Raw genomic sequence first — 16,885 nt, forward strand, 5'->3', positions numbered from 1 at the left:
TTTATTTGAATGGAATGACTAATTATAATTTAGAACTTTATTTTTTTAATCAAATTTTAGTTCGGTATTTTTTGGTTATTACCTTTAGAACAGATTTCAACAAAGTGCTAGGTTGTTGAAAATTTCTATTAGTCAACATAGAGCTGAACTTCCTTTTGTTTAACACCCCCCCCCCCAATGGAATTATTTAATTTTAAACTAGAATTTATGTTTCTGCTCTGCTGCAAATCTTCAAAGTGAAATATAAGATGCCATGTTTTTCTAAAAGCCCTATGATCCTTTAGCTTCTGCAGCAACAATAAGGAAAGTAATGATCAGCTATGATTACAGCTTCCTTTCATGGCATAGACTTGTCTTAAAATCAGAACATGAAATCTGTGCATGGCCTACAAAACTGGGTCTCATAAGATCCAAGAACTCTGTCGTTCAGGCAAACAGTGCTTTAACAAGAGAAACTTGAAAGGGATGCACCAGTTGCCTAAAGCTTACATTTCCAGATATAAGAAAGCACAGATGAAAATCAAAGCAAAATTGCATGCTGAAAATTGTTATATTTTGTTAATTTTTTACTGACTGTTTTTCAAGAGCCAAGTATTTTGAGGAATTAGTGCAGTATGGGATAAAAAAAGTGACCTCAAAGTCATAAGTTAGCTGGCTACACATGAGACTGCATCTTAAGGATCTGCCCAAATATGTGAAATCTACAATAAAGGCAGCGCTGCTGGCTTGTTGCCTTCTCCCACAGCAAGCATTTAAGTTCAAAACCCTGTCAGCTGCAGACTCACAGAGGACCCTTGTACTGTGCACCAAGAGTAAATCTGATGCTTCTGGAAAGAACTGACACTCTTATTGCCCATACACTTTGCATAAACACAGATGGAAAAAACCCAGGACAGAAATGCGGTGGATTATCTTCTGCAGCTGTTTATCCTTGCACTCAGGAGGAATAAATGCCTATGAGAGGATGAGTTGTAACCTGGGGCTGGAGAACAGATTTAGGGGAATGGGACCTGCCTGAGTCCATCTGAGGCAGACATAAAGTTGTTTCGTTTTTAAGTAGGTAAAGACCTTGTTTGGTTAGTTATGACAAAAATTGTTAAATGGGAGCTTTGGGATGGCATGGGGGAAATCAAGCTAGCTCTAACTGGTTCAGTTAATGTAATGAAAACTTTGGTGTCCTCTATGAGAAAACGTAGTTCTTTGTTTTCTGGAACACGTAACCCTGAAAGGTCATCTAGTCTCCTGCCCATAGTAGTATAGATAGTGATAAAATAAAGCTGAAATACTGCTGCTTTTAACAGCACTGACTGAAGCAGCATCTTGTTCTCTCAGAACAAGCTGCTATTTTAATGTATCACCTGCCAGTTTCCAATTACTCTAGCAGATTTTGTGGGTTAGTAAATCTTACTTTGATGCAGAAAGGTCCAAGAACTTTTAGTCATAGGTGTTACTCATGAACAAATTAATTTCTCTAGGTAGCAAGTCTGACATAACCCAAATGCTCATAAGTTCTTCCACGGGTGTCATGGTTTGAGAGTCCTAAAATTCAATTCCCTAGTCTGAACCCCCTCCCACATCTCAACACAATGTGAGATGGGTTTTCCAGGCACCACACGAGACTCAGAATGGGGGGAAAGGGAATATATGTTACAATGACTGTACAAATAAATACTACAATACATTATATACAATCTTAATTATCTCTACCATGACATAAGTATTTACAATGGATCAAATCTCTTCTCCCCTCCAAATAAAAGTCCAGGAGGGAAGAAGGAAAGATCATTTCCACTTTCAGAGCAGCAGTGTCTAAGGCAGCAGGCTCTCTTCCTTTCATGCAGCATCTATATCTGGATCTCTGCCAGTACTCACGAGGGGGTATCCAAGCCCCTCAGCCCATCGTCTTCAAGGGAGGGTCTTCTCTTCCATGGACTGCATAGCAGGGACAAAACTCACTTCACCACGGTCATATCATGGGGTGTAAGACGGTCATGAAGGTCCCTTCCTCAGGGGATACGCTCCTGAGTCAGAACATCTCAGGCAGCTTTCAGTTGGAAGCCTTTGCCTCAAGAGTTCTACCAGAGCTCCTGTGCTCTGTCTCAGCCTGCCAGCTTGGCAGCAGCGGCGAGAGAGGGGCCAAGGTCACCCCCTCTGCATTCCTTCTCCGTCCCGGTCCAGCTTTCCAGGATGCTTTGAGCTTCTCAGCTCTTCTCTGCAGTGCATGTTGCACTTCACCCTTCCCTTCCAGGAGGTGAGGGGTCTCCAAGGAGTTTGGGGGGTTTTTGGTTTCAGTTCTTACCCAAACTTTCTCTGTAGAACTCAGTTCTTTCTCTGCTGCTGACTCTCTCTCTCGGCTCTCTTCAGACAACTCTGTGTCTCCCTTGGCTGCATGCTGTTTTGCTGCTTCTTCAGTTCTTATCTCTTGGCTCTTTGCCACTGCTCTATGTCCGCTGCTGCCGCTGCTCCATCTGTCCACTCATGGGGGAGTGGAGAAAACTTCTTTAGTTTTCAACCACAGGTACTTAGCCCAGCATTACGCTGTTCCAAGTCCCTGCAGCCCCAGCCAGCCAGGGGCTGGGGGGCCAGAGCCCCCCAGGGGGCTCCTGCCCTCACTCCTCGTGGCTTTTACAACATGGCTACTTCTCTAACAACAACAAAACTACAACTAACCTTTTCTTCCGTTCTGCTTGTGATATGTTTATATTTTGGAGAAGCGCTCATTGGGTAAAACCTCAAAACTTCAAGGGTCACCATCCCCTGGGATTTTACCATTTTATAACTGCAGGGGGAAAACTGATTCCCCCCACCACACACAGGTTTTTTTGTTTAGTTTAATAGTTTAATAGTTTACTCTCCTAAATTATCCAGAAGGCAGTTTTCTAATGTAAATCAGTAGTGGTTAGTACTGCATCTGCCACCCAGAATAAAGTGTATTCTACTGTTGTTAGGGAAGATGTTTTCCTAACAAAGTTTTAACAAGAGAGAAATTGTTAAATTGAGCCAAGTCATGCACTTCATGAATTAGGTGAGAAGAATAAAACAGGCTTATTCTCCTGCAAATCCCAGGATGGAGTGGATGAGGAAACATAGTCAAAAATCTTACTCTGTTAGAAAGAGCGATGAATTGCTAAAGAGAGATCAGTCATGCTTATGAGCATGACTACTGTAGCAAAAATAAGTTTAGCTTTATATGATAGATCTTCCTTGCGGAGTTATTTTAATAAACAGGAGCAGATTTCATTATAACACTGTTATAACTTTATTCTATTCTTTGATTTTTGAGTAGAACTGCTTCACACATTTGTAACTTGAATCCCTAAAGGACTAGGAGTTCTGAATCACACTGGGACCCTCTTTGCTGGTACTGCTAACACAGTGAGAGTCCTGTACTGTAAAGGTGGTAAAGATGAAGCAGCAACCAAAAAGTAGGCTTAAGGAAAAGGAAGTTGAGCAAGATTATCAGCCAAATTGAGCAAGATTATCTTGCAAATTCCCTCTGGATTATTCCAAGTGTCTGTCATAATTGGCTAGGAAAGGGAAAGGCATCTCACATTTGATCACTTTAAAAACCTAGTGCTCTTCAGCTCCTGTTCAAACACAGCACCAGTATGCCATAGGTATTTGCATGTAATCAATTTGTCTGGCCTTTGAGTTGTCTTCTTTAAAAGCACTGAATTGCATACTTTAAAAACACAGAAATAGATTATATAGATTAGTAGCTCAATCCATATGGCTTTTACAATGTTGAGAAGTGCTGCTGGAAAATGTAATGCTTCAAGATCCATGTTCTGTATAACAGGATGGGGTTTATGACTTGTCGCGTCTGAAACAGAACACAAAGATGAGGAGAAGGAAAGACAGTAAAATCTGTGTTTCCTTCAGCAGCAATGGCTGCCAGCTATAATTCCTTTTCTATGAAGTGCTGGATATCCTCCTGTGTCTGTCAACATCTTAAACTTGCTGATGGGGTACGAGCTTTTGACAGTTGTCTCTGTAGGCAGCAGGTCCATCTGGGCTGTGACCCTAAAAACATGGGTCATAAGGCATGCTGAATGTGATCAGGATGCAAAATGTGGCTGAAATGCAAAGGAAGGTTTTGCTAGAGCTGATACTGGTACTGAAGCTGGCAGTGAGTGTGGTCCAAAAGGTGGTAGTGGCAGATAGAAACAAATATATAAACTTTGAAGATCCAGGTCAGTCTGGCTGTATTCACTGAAGTTGACAGATGTCACCATATTATGGGGTTTTGTCAGTGTTCTCTTAAAATTAGGAAAAAAAAAAAAAAAGAAGAATGATTTTAAGAATGCCATACCACTGCAGTCCAGATTGTTGGCTCTAGAGCAAGATCCAAGAATGGATAATCTTTACTCTCTCAAGTTTTATTAAAAATCACCAGGTTTTTGTTTATTGAGAATTCAGTACAGCATGTTTCTAGATGGATGTATTCCCAGTTAACTGAGTATGTGACTCTAGTGGACCTCTGAGATCAGCTGTGGACAAGAAACAGTCAGAAGTGTGTAATCTATATTAATTTCAGGCTGAAAGATTCTCTAGAGGGAATTACATGCTTGTTTCCATGGGGCTGTAGTCAAGAAGTCCCCTGATTCTTGAAGGTATTTGTTCAGTGAAGTGCAGGCTTTCTGCCATGCCATCTGCAAGGAAGAATGTTGTGAGTTGGAGGAACCTTTTTTTTCTGAAAAAGGGAAAGTCCTTTTCCATGTGATAGGATTCTTAGAAGTTTAAGTAGTGGGATCAACTTTACAGACTCAGCCTAAGTCCTAATAACACAACCTACGAGAGCTGTGAAATAAATTTAATTTGACACTTATGAAATTTTGTTCACCAATCTTGAACATAATAGTTTAAAATAAACCCTCTAAACATGCAGAATTGTGTATAATTTTCATTCTAAGAAGAAATGCTTTAAAAATTTAAAATTTGAAATTATGTCTGTCAGTAATTTATAGGATGAAAATTTTTTTTCTAGCAGCTTGGATATTTTTTTGGTAATAGATTATTTGATCAGTGTTTGAGATCCTTCTTGTCCTACATGTTAGAGAGACCTCCTTTGTCATGATGTGGAACATTCATGCTTCCAGTTTGAACAAACTTTCTTCACAAATTTCATTAAGTATATGATATATGAAATGGGAACTTAGATATTAAAGCTACATAAATAAAATTATGTAGCATAAGTAGCATGATTATGAAGCTCATAGAAATGTAGTGGATCAATATTAGCTTATAGGAGTAAAACCAGATTTTATTCCACAATATTTTCCTAAGGTAAATTTTAGAGGTTCTTACTTGTTTACAGTACATGAATACTAATGATTTTCGATGTCTGTTGGTTCCTAGCTTTCTAGGTTACACATCATAGCTCTGTAAGTGCAAAACATCATGAGACACATGGGCTTTTGGCGTACAACGAATCAAAGCAGGTCTAGAATTCATCAACCTCTGGTCATTTGGAGAATCTTGCTTATGACATAGTCTCTACTTATGTAGTTCAATACAGTGAAATGATAAAAGTTAGATGAAGAAATAAGCGTAAAAATAGTAGGTTCAGACTCTCCTTAACCTGAAACTAATGTGGAATGTTTGACTAACCAGTAATGTGATTCTAGAGGCCATAACAATGCAGTACTCACACTCTAGTCTCAACTACAAATATTGACTTCTGTTTTCTAGAGACTTGCTAACCACAATTCTTGTAACTTAAGTTAGGAGGTTGCATTTTTACATTCCTAGCTCATCTTCAAATTAATGAGCTTTTTCACATTTTTTCACCATTGTGACATTTCCTGCTTCATATACCTTCAAAAATGTTACCTAATGTTTCAGTCCAGCAAACTTTAAATCCTTTAGCAGTTGTCCGTGAAATTGTTTTAATTTGATACAAGTAACTTCTTTTTTTTTTTTTTGCAAGATGCCTTCCACATTTTTTTCCCCACAGCTGTCTGACAAATCTCAATACACGTAGACGTTGTGTAAGAAATTAATCTATTGAAATTGGTCTCTTTCAATTAATATCATTTGCAACTGGAGACTGCATTGAAAGTGAGGACTGAACTTCACACTTGTCAATATAGTAAAATTAACTTATGTGTTTTGATATACATGATATTGGCTTGTAGCACTGTACTTCACTGCACAGTCAATCTAAATAATATTTTAAATTTGGAAAACCCAGATCTAGATGAGTAATGGCTTGAAGTCGTTTTTTCCACCCAACACGTTTTCCTCATGTTCACCTTATTGGTCTTTCTCATTATTGTTTTCATTGCTGTAGTAGCAGAAAGCAATTGTAAAAACAAAAATAGCAGAATTATCTGAATGGAACTTTTCCCCATTTTACACAGTGAAATCAGACCATGTAATGGCTTTTTAGGCTTCCTTCTCAGTTGTTTCCCATCACACTTGATTTTGCAGTGGATTCAGAGAAGACTGCTGCAGTTTACTGGAGCAGGCCATATTCTACGAAGGTCGTATTCTGTCACTTGTCAGAGTAAATCTCGGTAATGCTTGTTTTGCGTTTGCATGTGCTGAATGCTGTGAAATTCCACTGAAGCTTTTTTGCCTTTATGAATAGACATTTGCAAATACAGTCTTGAGTTTAAGATCTTTGAAAGTCAGGTTTTAGCTGTTAATTCCCTAAAGAGTGTGTTCAGTCCTTTTTCAGTCTCTACACTGCAAGAGGTCACGGATAAGAGCTGAGAACAATACTTGATGAAAACATCTTCTCCTTACACTGCCACTAGCATTTAATGTGTCTTAGTACCTCCTGCTTCTCATTTACTTCATATGTACATAGGATGGGTGGCAGACTTGCAGCTCGTCAGCTTTGAAGTTCTTGTTTTGAAATGGGAGTTGCTCTATGTGAGTACAGAAGCATTATTCTCACCTTTCAACTGACTTGGTGAAAAATGTAGTATTCTTTGTTCTGAATTCTGGTAACCTAGGCCTGCAGCTTCTTTAATTAATTACTTACTTCTAATACTTGTCAGTGAAAACACTTCATTCATACTACCTCACAGAAAGAGACTTTATATCCATCTAATGGTCACTTTTCATTTGTCATCTAGGATCAAAACAAATTGTTCCCAGGAGTTATGTGGCTTGAGAAATCATTTAGTTTGGTCTATTGCCTATGATTTTTATTGTGTTTGAGGTGTGTTTAGTTTGATTAAATGAACTTAGTTCATTTAATGAACATTTAATCAAACTAAACTTAGTTCCCATATGTATTTAATAGGCTATTCAAATAGAAGAAAAAAAACAAGAAAATTTCATCATATTAATCCATAAATCTAGTGCTTCCTAATGTCAAATAGTTGTTTGAAAATAGTTGCAAACCCTTTCTTGTCCATTTAACAATTTGACAGAGAAGGCCAATTTCAAGAATTTCCCATAAGCCCCTATTACTATTGCCATGGAGGTGTTGCATGAACTATGATATTATACCGCTAGTTTTTATTAGGATTTACTTATGCCTTACATTTTTTCAAGAATTATATTTGTTTGCTATGTATTTAAATACCATTTGTACTTTTATTTAAAAATAAATCTGTATGCCTTCAATTTGATTGAGCATTCTTTACATTATATGTATTTTTCTGTTAAGGGTCAAAACGGCAGGTGAAAGGTGCACTGGAAGCCGCAGACCCAACACTGCATGCAGGCGGTTCAGGATATTGGTCATTTGAGACTGACCGGAGATGACAGTCTCTTGGGGTAGCACCCTGAATGACCAAGCAGCCTTTTTCAAGGACAGCACTGCTTGCTCCACTCGGAGAGGGGCCTAGAAAAGGTGGCCTAAACAAAGCTAATCTCTACATTTCACCTGGTTGGTTAACCGCAGGTCAATGGGCATCTTCTTCCAATGCGGTCGCACAAAGATCAAAAGACAAAGGCATACACCTGCCTCCAAAGGTGTTCCTAAATTAACTCTAGCATGTTGGAACATCAGAACCATGCTTGATTCTGCAGATAGCGGACGTCCTGAGTGACATTCTGCCCTAATTGCCCATGAACTGGCTCGTCTCAACATCAACACTGCTGCTCTCAGTGAAGTTCGCCTTCACGAGGAAGGCAGCCTCAGAGAACTGAAGGTTCTGGTGCTGGTTACACACTCTTTTGGTCAGGTAAGCCCAGAATCGAAAAACATCTCTCAAGAGTCGGCTTCATGATCAAAAACTCTATTGTTCCTAAACTCAAAAATCTGCCGACAGGTCACTCTGACCGCATTATCTCCCTACGTCTTCCTCTAAACAACAAGCAACACATTATCGTCTTTAGCATATAAGCCCCAACTCTCCGAGCTGACCCTGCTGATAAAGATAAATTTTACACTGACCTGAGCCTCCTTACCCAAAAGGTGCCTGCAGAGGATAAGATCATTATCCTTGGTGATTTCAACGCCAGAGTAGGTAAGAATTTTGAAGCATGGAAAGGAATATTAGGCAAGCGTGGTGTTGGAAACTGCAACGATAATGGTCGACTCCTGCTAGAATTCTGTGCGGAGCAACAGCTCACCGTCACTAATACTATCTTTCAGCAGAAAAATAGTCTGAAGACAACCTGGACACCCCAGATCTAAGCATTGACACCTCATTGATTATGTCTTGGTGCAACGGAGAGATGTCCACGATGTCCACCATACCCGCATGATGCCCAGTGCAGAATGCCAAACAGACCATCGGCTGGTGCACTGTAAACTCAACTTCAATCTCAAATTCAAACCTAAAAGGGGCAGTATCCCAAGGAGAAGACTCCAAGTTAACAATCTGGAGATTGTTAACAGTGAGAGAGAGATTCCAGGCAAACCTTCAAACTAGGCTCGAAAACCATTCCACAGATTCTGCAGATTCCTCTCCTGAATCAACTTGGCACCATATTAAAAACAGCATCCTGCAATCATCTGAAGAATCCTTAGGGTTCTCCTTCAAGAAGAACTAGGACTGGTTTGATGAAAACAACCAAGAAATTCAGGAATTGTTGAGGAAGAAGAGAACCACCCACCAAGCACACCTTGCACTGCCATCCGGTCACACAAGAAAAACAGCCTTTCATCTTGCATGCAGCAAGCTCCAACAGAAACTCCGTGGCATCCAGAACAAGTGGTGGATGGATCTAGCCGAAAAAACTCAATTGAGTGCAGATACGGGTGATCACAAAGGATTTTATGAGGCCCTGAAAACAGCATACGGGCCTACATACCAGGTCCAAAGCCCTCTACTCAGCGCTGATGGTCAAACGCTTCTAACAGATAAAACCTCCATTCTGAATCGATGACCTGAACATTTTCAGACTCTTTCCAGTACCAACTGTGTAGTCCAAGACTCAGCAATTCAGTCCATCACACAACAACTGATGAAGTACGAATTGGATACTGCCCCCACTTTAGGAAAAACCCTCAAGGCCGTACAGCAGGTGAAAATCGGCAAGGCAGCTGGGGTTGATGGAATTCCACCTGAAATCTGGAAACATGGGGGCCAAGTACTCCATGCTAAAGTTCACAAGTTTGTGGTGCGCTGTTAGGAACTGGGCGAACTACCATCAGACCTTCGTGATGCAGTCATCATCACTTTGTATAAGAAGAAAGGAGATAAATCAGACTGTTCAATTTACCGTGGTATTACTCTGCTCTCCATTGCTGGCAAAATCCTGGCAAGAATACTCTTGAACAGACTAATACCCTCTATAGCAGAAGGAATTCTACCTGAAAGCCAATGAGGTCTATGGCAGATTTTGGAACATTTAGGATGTCCCCCCAGGTTCCTTAAAATGATCATCTCACTCCATGAGAATCCGTACGGCCAAGTCAGATATGGCAACACACTTTCTGAGCCCTTTCTAATAAAGAATGGTGTGAAACAAGGTTGTGTTCTTGCACCAACCCTATTCACAATCTTTTTCAGCATGATGCCCCAAAGGGCCGCAGCAGACCTCGATGATCAGGATGGTATCTACATTCGATATCGTACTGATGGAAGCCTATTCAACCTAAGGCGACTGAAGGCCCACACCAAGACCTTAAACCATCTTGTCCAGGAGCTGCTTTATGCTGATGACGCCGCCCTTGTTGCACACACAGAAGCAGCCCTGCAGCGTTTAACATCCTGCTTTGCAGATGCTGCTGAGCTCTTTGGGCTGGAACTCAGCTTAAAGAAGACTGAGGTTCTCTATCAACCTGCACCTCAGGAAGTCTTCCATCATCCCCATATCATCATTGGCCAATCAGAGCTCAAATCAGTCCAGCAGTTTAATTACCTAGGTAGCCTCATCTCCTCGGATGGTAAGATTGACGGAGAGATAGACAACAGGTTAGCAAAGGCATATAGAGCTTTCAGAAAACTCCATAAAAGAGTTTGGCGAAATAAACACTTGAAGAAAAGCACCAAGATCAGTGTTTACAGAGCCATAGTGCTGTCTACTCTCTTATACGGATCTGAATCATGCATCATCTACCGCCACCACCTGTGTCTCCTAGAACGCTTCCATCAACGCTGTCTCTGTACAATCCTAAACATCCACTGGTCAGACTATGTGACCAATACATCTGTTCTAGAACAAGCAGCAGTCACAAGTATTGAGGCCATGTTACTGAGAACACAGCTGCGCTGGGCAGGACACGTCTTCAGGATGAAGGACCGCTGCCTCCCTAAGATCTTGCTTTATGGTGAACTTGCCACCGGCTGCTGCAAGAGAGGAACCTCGAAGAAAAGATACAAGGAGTCCCTGAAACAACATCTCAGCCTTGGCCATATTGATCATCATAACTGGTCTACTCTGGCCTCCAATCGGGAGGTCTGGAGACACACCATCTATAACGCTGCTGATGCTTTTGAGAAAGCACGCAGGAAATAGTTATGTTGAAGACTGTATACTTCAAGGGGAAAAAACTATGCTAGGAATTTATATACGGTTACATATGTGCCAACTGTGGCTTGGAAAAGCTTATTTTATTCCTATAAAATTCTGTTGCTTCCTTCAGAGAGATGATTGATTTAGCTTGGTTTATGCTAGTGGTGAAAGCAGTCAAGACTAACCAAAAAAAAAAATACAACTTTCAGTGTTGTGATGCCATATATTGGATTGTTCTGTCACTTGCTCAGGAAGACTGTATGCAGATTTTTCAGCATGTAGCTCCCCCAAGTTGTGACGTACTGAAGATGCAAGAAAATATTTCCTAATTTCTTTCCTTGAGATCACCTAGGGTGATCTCTTCCTCATTCTTAGCCCTTCTGATGGGTTGGGTGTAGCCCTTCTCCTTATTTCTAGGCCTGACAGAGTGGGCTTTTTCTAGTCTCTTATATTCTTATAGATCCAGGATGAAGGACCACCGCCTCCCTAAGATCCTGCTTTATGGTGAACTTGCCACCGGCTGCTGCAAGAGAGGAACCTCGAAGAAAAGATACAAGGACTCCCTGAAACAACATCTCAGCCTTGGCCACATTGATCATCATAACTGGTCTACTCTGGCCTCCAATCAGGAGGTCTGGAGACACACCATCTATAACGCTGCTGTCTCCTTTGAGAACACGCATGCAGGATCACTCTTGAGGAGAAAAGGCAACGCAGAAAGAACCGTGTTCTGCAGAATACACCATCTAAAGAGTCTTTCTGCTGTGCCTTTTGCAATCGGATATGTCTATCTCGTATTGGCCTCATAAGTCACCAACGTGCCTGTAACAAACGTGGTTAGAGCCTTCCCAAATCTTCGTTCGCGAAGCCCGGCCATGATATTCTTATAGAAGAAAACTGGAAGGATAAAACAATGAAAATCAGTGAGTCACAATCTATAATTTAAACATAATTCACTATGACTCATTCATTAAATGCTTTTGCAGAGTTTCATGCGACGAAACAATAACCGTAAGCATGTTCATCACTGCCTACTCAATCTTCTCTTTACAGCTGTGTAATTCTGTGATTCAAATGATTTTGGAAAGTCTTAGCAGATATAAATTGTCACAGAACCATTAGAGGCAAAAGAACTCAATGGCTTAAAGCAGCCACAGGGTCATACTTTCTTATGGTTAAGTTCAGCTGACACTAACATCTTCAGTTGTTACACAGACCTCTTTCCACTCCTTAAACAAGAAGGTGTTGAGAGTAAATGGTAGGACTTGTACTGGCATGGGAAGCCTAATCCAGACTACTATTTCAAGACCTGTCTGGGTGCCTCTAGAAGATAACAGACCTTCCATAGTGTCACTCAGTATTGCAACCATGTCTTTTCTCTTATTCCTGAGTCAGATTTCCTGGTCTCTTTTGTTTGGAAAGAGCTATTTCCTGCTGCATCTCATGAACTTCATCTGTAAGTGCCTTGCACCATAGTGGCCTACTAGCCTTTAGCCTTTTGAACTAGTGAGGGTTGATGCTGAGGAAAATAATTTAAAAAATGATAGGTGTCCTTTAAAACAAAGACCTCTCTGGAACAGCAAAAAATCCACCTTTACTACCTTAAATATATGGTTTTAGACAAGTAAGAAAATTCAAATTGGATTAAGAGCAAAAGTTCTGATAACTTGATTTAAATAGTGTGTGCTATATAGTGATGAGAAATTGACCCAACAGTCAAAGGAGAGCAAATTAAGGGGATCATGCCATAACATAGTGGTTCCACTGACTCCTGATGAAGTCAATAGAATGTGGAATCCTAGAGTGGAAAAAGAAAACTCATTAATTATCTGTAAAATCTATAGCTAAATCTCTTTTTAATAAACACAGATAAACAAAACCCCAAAACCATAACTCATTAGGCTGCATTATTATGTATTCATTGTTGTCTATGACATTATTTATTCTGCTAATTGTATAATCAGTCGTTAACTAGAAATATGTGTTAAACAAAGGAGTCTCAGTAATTTAATATTTAGTCCTTAAAGTTTACTCCTGAACTTAAATATAATATACAACCATCAGAATATAAAATAAACCGGACTAATATTTCATCATCGACTGAAGGGGATCCTAGGAAATTGTCTAATACTCCCACATACCCACTACCAACACTAGTTTATAATTCTCTTTCAATACTTGTGAAGTATCTGTGTCTGAATTTAAGAATTTATGGATATTCCACAACCTCCACAAGGAGTCTGTGCCAGTGCTCCTGTCTTGACTGAAGCATTTCTAATATCTAGTCTGAATATTTTTAACTACTCAATTTGTCCTACTGTGACCATGAACTGATTGCTTCCTGTCTTTAGATGCATAAAAACATTATAAAAGAGGCTTACGTAAGCTTTGAATTGCATGGGATAATTCATCTAAAAAAGAGAACAATCTTTGATACAGGATCTGCATTGGTCCCTGATCACTCTTCCTGCTTTTCTCCTGTTTTCTAGAGTTGGTCTACACTTTTGAAAATTCCAGCTGAGGTCTTACTGTTGCTGAATAAGGCACGTAGGTAAATTTGTGTGTATTTCTGATGGTGATTCTGATTATGCCCTTTTTGCTTTAGCAAATTTATTTTACAAAGTTGTTGAAAGAGCAAATGCAAATTTTGTGTATAATAGACTTATTCCAATACACCTGTCCAGCTAAAAATATTAACATAAATGCACAAGGCATATTGATACATGCAACTAGTGTAAAATAATAATTTTCGAACTTTTCATTACAAATGGAATGTAAAAAATTGTTATTTTTTGTGTGGGTTTTTTTTAAGAAAACTAAATTGATTATACAGTCTTGTTTATGCCGTCTGTATTGATTCTTCAATATTGTAGTTCTTTTACAGTGACCATGTCACAAGAAAGTGTAGGTCATGTATGCTCTGTGCAACTAAAGTCGTCCTGCAAGTACCAGACACCTTGATCATGCAAACTATGCCAGTCGTTGAGAAATTTCATTTCCCTTAAATCTTTTTTCACTTCCTCTAGTTTATTTGGGTTGCTTCCACCTCAGCAGCTTTGCTGTGTCAGATGTGTAGTGTCAAATTACTGCTCAGAGGAAAACCAAAAATTAGTCCTGAAAAAGATGACATTCCTGAAGGAAGCAGAAAACAAGCACAAGGTTTTCTGAGGTGCACTAGGTTAATTGGTGTCTCTGAAAATCAGGCTGTAAGTGGATATTGTTTCAGTTAGAAAATAAATTGGGTTTATGTGACAGTTCTTTTTATATGATTGAATTAACTCTAAGCTTCTTTATGAGCTATTTATATTGATGTGCAAATCTTCCAGCAGCAAAAAGAAAATACTTTCTGAGGATGTAATTAATTTGTCTTAATCTATTCTCTAGTTTAAATTGAAACAGAGCATAAGCATCCCACTTGAATAGCTTGTAAGACACCATCTGAACTTATTAATAGTCTTCTGCATGAAATGTCAGCTTTCTTCCCAAATAAAATAAAATCAAATTAATATCTTAATATAGAAATACAAAATATATGTAGTGTGCTTCAATATGATTCTTCAGGCGCAGCTCGCAGTAACACGAACAGAAGGTCCCAGCTGTTCTAAGTTCAACCATAAGGCAATGCCTTAATAGTGCAATCAGTTTGTCCTAGATTCCTTCCAGCAGAGTTCAGTATGTGTGCTCTCTGACAAGCACACATAATCCTTTGAGCAGCTCTGTGTTGTGAAGTCCTTTTATAGATTCAAATTTAAATAGATTAAGCTTTTTTTTTTTTTGAAACTTCCAAGACTTTAAATGCATAATACCAGCAACTACATCAGAAAATATTAAAATTCTGTTATTTCTGTTAGTCCATGAAATCTGTCTGGACTTGGCTTCATTTTATGCATCTGTAACATACACAGTTACAGTTGTCACACAGCTGTTCCTGGGGAAAAATAAAATCCTGAAGAACTCACTTAAAGAACTACATGAATTAGAGTTTTCTGGTCTGTATAAAGCTTTGAATTTTGCATATTACTCATGTATATTACAGCAATTGTATAGAGGTGTCTTCTTTATTTGAGAACAGACTGCTATGTCTTCTGTTAATTGATTTTTTAACTTTTCCTTATCCAGCAATTAGTATTGCTGTTAGTTGATCTTAGTCATCATATAATCATTGATTGCATACCTCTTGGATTCCTTAAATACCTCATTCTACAGTACTGTATGGCCAGTGAAACTTCAGTCCACCGAACATATTGTTTACACAGAACACTACTTTTCTTTTGTTTCACTTCAAAGTATAATTATTTGGATAGTCCCATTTGAGATTTCAGTGTTGCTTTCTCTTTTCCCAACTCTAGTCAGCACCTTCTTGAATTAAAATTGTGATTGGAGTCACTGTGTTCCTTGAACATCTCAAATTTGGAATATCTGGTAACTTTTTGCTTCCACTGTTTAACATTGGGGGTGATGGTTCTTCCAATTTTTAGCTTGCATAATACTTGCGAACTAAACATCTTTAAATATGCGTGATATTAGGTAAACTGTAGTTCTAGTCTGATTTTTCTTCTGTTTCTCTCCCTTATGCTTTTCAGCAAGAGCTGTTTGTGATAAAACACCATACTTCAGGGTAAAAACACTGAAAACTTCAAAGTCTCTTAGGGTTTTTTACATTTAAGTGCCTACACAGCAAGCAGAATTTAGGGTAAGAACCTGCACCTTTATAATGCACTTTTATGCTCTTAGTCTATGCTTTCCTTTACTAGTGAATCATATGGATTCTTGTTTTCTCTCATAACTTTAGCTGCCAAAATGTTAAAAGGTAAGTCTTCTCCACTCTACTGCAAAGAGGTCTTCTAGAAATAGAGTAAATCAGAAGTCACTGTGCTGACTGGATTAATCTTTTTAAAAGAATATATAATTATGTAAATTAATTCTTGCACAAGTTAAGAATTTTGTATTGACTTTTCAGACTTCCAGATCTATATAGTTATTGCAAAGAAACTTGTAAGTAAGCTGTGATTTATGGACTAAAAATGCTTGGATCTTTTCCAGAATCTGTAGTAACTCTCCTTTTCCATGAAGGAGTAATTCAACCAATATTTGTGGTATTACAGCCTAAGCCAATGTAACTAACAGTGTCATTAAACTTGCTTTATTTGCCCTGTACCAGACTCCAATGAAATTATTAAGTTTTTGCATAACAACCTGAAGAACATCTGTTTGGCTGAAGAGAGAGATCTTCAATACTGGATGTAGTCCATGTTCTTTTATATCAAGTAAAGCCCAAATATGTATGAACATGGTAAGCAGAAGAAAAAAAAAAAACAAACAAAAATCACATAAACTGTCATAACTCTTGAGAAAAAGAGAAGGTATTCCTAATGACGTAATAGGCAATGGATTTTTAGCTTTTCAGGAAGACAGTTTTGCCTAAAAATTTATTCTGGTTCAGCTGCAGAACGAAACTTGAAATGATAAATATTCAGTTCTGCCCCAGTGTCCTGCTGCTTGTTAACAACTAAAAAACATGAGATATCATAAGATGTTTAAAAATTAAAAGGAAGATGAAGACATCAGACAATCTCAAGACTTGGACAATGTAATTTTGTACTGGAGTAAAAGTAGCAGAAGTAAAGATTTTGATATGAGGTCTCCTTTTATTTCATCTCATCCACAGATTTGTCCTCTAAAGTACATTAGATGAAGAACAAAGACTGAATAGCCATTCATCAGAGGCTCCATATCAAAAAAAGTTCAATTGACCTAAAAAATTCAGAAGCCTTCTAAGGTATTTTGTACATTAAGGCTTGTGACCATTTTGGACAGGTATGATTTTTTTTTTTAATTCCCCTATTTTCCATACAATCATGGGATGAGCGCCTGTTGTTTGTATTGTTTTTAGAACAAAATGTGATTACATGTCTAAGCATTTCCCTAAATATAGAAATTACCTTGCATTTCTGAGAGCTTTCTCTTAATTTTCCTTGTTTGTTTGAATGTGTTTAGAATATTGAGGGGTTTTGTGGGT

General features: G+C 38.7%; 1 long non-coding RNA gene across 3 annotated transcripts in view; it reads left to right on the top strand.

Annotated features, from left to right (window-relative positions):
- Positions 1–16,885, top strand: part of LOC135407125 (uncharacterized) — a 45,627-nt gene that overhangs the window by 21,413 nt on the left and 7,329 nt on the right. The window contains exons 1-2 of one of the 3 annotated variants that reach the window (XR_010426713.1): positions 13,145–13,413; positions 16,535–16,683. This is a non-coding gene — a long non-coding RNA (uncharacterized LOC135407125). Of the gene's footprint in view, positions 1–13,144; positions 13,414–15,213; positions 15,289–16,534; positions 16,684–16,885 lie in introns of those variants that run through there. The other 2 variants (XR_010426711.1, XR_010426712.1) reach the window with 2 other exon arrangements.

The sequence above is a fragment of the Pseudopipra pipra genome, chromosome Z (assembly GCF_036250125.1).
Source record: "Pseudopipra pipra isolate bDixPip1 chromosome Z, bDixPip1.hap1, whole genome shotgun sequence".
In the NCBI taxonomy this organism is placed as follows: domain Eukaryota; kingdom Metazoa; phylum Chordata; class Aves; order Passeriformes; family Pipridae; genus Pseudopipra; species Pseudopipra pipra.